Raw genomic sequence first — 2,582 nt, 5'->3', positions numbered from 1 at the left:
GGATAAAAACAAGAAAAACCATGACAGGACACGTGTTTCACCAGGAACCCATGGAGAACCCACATTACAAGCCAAGGGACACCTTGGGCATATTCTGGTCTGCTGGAAATTATGATCTTTGGCTCCACTGCTGTCCCGGATCATAGAATCGCACACTGGTTTGGGTTGGAAGGGCCTGAAAGCCCATCCTGCTCCACCCCCTGCCATGGACAGGGGCACCTTCCCCTGCCTCAGGCTGCTCCAAGCCCCAGTGTCCAACCTGGCCTTGGGCACTTCCAGGGATCCAGGGACAGCCCCAGCTTCTCTGGGCACCCTGTGCCAGGGCTTCACAGTAGCTCGTCCAGTCTTTCCTCCAGCAAAACCTGATACAACCACACTGAATTTTGCTTCCAGTTTCCTTTCTTTGCTCCAAGTCCGGCTGGGTCCTCGCTCCTCCAGGAGCCAGGAATTAGGTAGAACAGTTATTCCAAAGTAAATTGCCCTACAATTGCTTTTCCATAGCAAGAGGGTTGTTTTCTCAGGGCAAACCACTTTTATCCTTGAGGAAAGTGTCAGCAGGAGGAATAGCCAGGGAAAACTTGGCTGTGCTGCTATTCTGGAGTTACAATCAGGTAAAAAAAGGCCAGTGAGTTCCTCCTCTACAGTTTTTGTGGCCAAGTTCTTTCACTTTCCCTCAGCTCAGCTGAGGATGTCAGAGCTGGGTTTCCCCATAAATACTCTCAGTCTGGGCTGGGAAGAACAAACTGAAAGGACACAGAAACCATGGAGCTGCTCCAGCCAGGGAGAAACATCTGTAATTAATGTAGTGGGAAAATTACACTTTGTATGGTCCCCCCAAACACAAGAACAAACATCCATTTCCTGCAGGGCCATGGACACCTGCCAGCCTGCAAAGAAATCACAAAACCACAAAGCCAACAAGGAGGAAAAGAAAGGGGGATTATCACAGGGGATGCAGCAGCCTTTTGTACCAGGAAAATCACCAGTGTCTCCAGCAGGCATCCATTGTTTATCCATAATATTCCCTGTATGCTTCCCACCATTTGGGACTCAGATGGGAAGGGTCAAGCAGAACAGCAGAGGTCTCCTTGGATTTTGCAAACTCCACAGGCACAGCCAAGGGGTGGCTTGGGAGATGGATTGACCTGCCCTGGAGGCGTTTGTGGGACCAAACCCAAAGAAACCCACAGCAAACCTGATATTAAATAGGCTTTGGCATGGATGAAAAGATGGAATAAACCCAAAGCTGCCTGCTTTCCTCCAGGAAGAGGGTGTCTGGAGGGCAGGGATGGAGCATTCAATGGTCTGGCAGCACCTCCGGAAGGACCATGTCCAGTGATGCTGGAGATTAAAAATAAGAGAACAGTTTCAGTGAGGACTTGCAGTCCCACTCCCATGTGTTTTCCCTCCCTCCACTTGTCCCCGTGGAGGTTTAATGGCCTGGGCCCCCACTTCACAGCACCCTGGAGCCACTGAGAGCCTCTCCATTGCCTTCCAGCTGACTTTGGCTCCAGCAGTGGGATCATGACAGCAGCTTTTCCTCTTCCCCGTGGCCCTGGGCTTTGTCAGCACCAGGGCACTGGAGGAGAAGGTCCATTAGTGGGGCTGTGAAGGGCAGCTCCTGCTTTCTGCACCACCCAGGGCTTGTAAATGAGCCATGGGTGGGTACCATGCTGCCCGGGATACACAGTGGCTTCAGAAACCCTGGGAAATGCACCAGCATTCCCAAATGTGTTTTTTTTCTTTTCCAGTCTGTGCTGAAGCACTTTAGGGTGCACTCCAAACCATCCTGTGCTGCTCACAGAGAAGCTTCTCCACCACCTCTTTCCCTGCCACAGGAACACTGAATGTCACGGATTGCAAGGGACCCTAATGGCCATTCAGTTCCAACTAGACTGGGTTGCTCCCAGCCCCTTCCCACCTGGATGAGGTGGGTTTATCTCCCTGAACCCCCTGATTTCACTGCCAGGCCATCAAACCTCCACCACAACCAGGGGTTCCACCACCAGGGACAGATGTGATGAAATTCCTCCCCTATTCCAGGCTTTCCCATCCCAAATCCTCAGCCCTCCTGCTCTTACTCTGCAGTGGGGAAACACAGCTGGCACTAAGCAAAGTCAGGGAATAGAGCAAAATGCTTCCCTGCACCTCAGGCACTTCAGCTTTTTCTTTCCTTCCTTGGCCTGCTTCAATAAGAAAAAAAAAAAAAGAAAAAAAAAAAAAAAAGAGAGAGAGAGAGAGAAATAGTATTTATTCAAACAAACAACAGTGAAACATTTGTTTAGGAGAAAATCTCATTGATTCTTGGCTGTTATTCCAGAGGCAGGGAGAACATCAGCCCTTCATGTCTGCCTGTTCCTCAGTGATTTGTGCTTTGAGTGACATTCCCAATTCTGATAAAGTTATTAGTGCGTTTCTTGGGCTGAATTATAATGAAATGCAAAGCCCTGTGTTTGTGCACTCCAGTGCTGAGAACTTACATGCAAAACAAGGCAGTGGAGCTCTCCAAGTCCCCACAGCAGCTCTCTCCACTCTGCACAAAGCACCCAAATTATTTGGCCGTGTTTCTGAGGGACATATTT

This window comes from Cyanistes caeruleus, chromosome 7 (assembly GCF_971803275.1).
Source record: "Cyanistes caeruleus chromosome 7, bCyaCae1.hap1.1, whole genome shotgun sequence".
NCBI lineage: Eukaryota > Metazoa > Chordata > Aves > Passeriformes > Paridae > Cyanistes > Cyanistes caeruleus.
Note: the sequence above shows the minus strand (reverse complement) of the source record.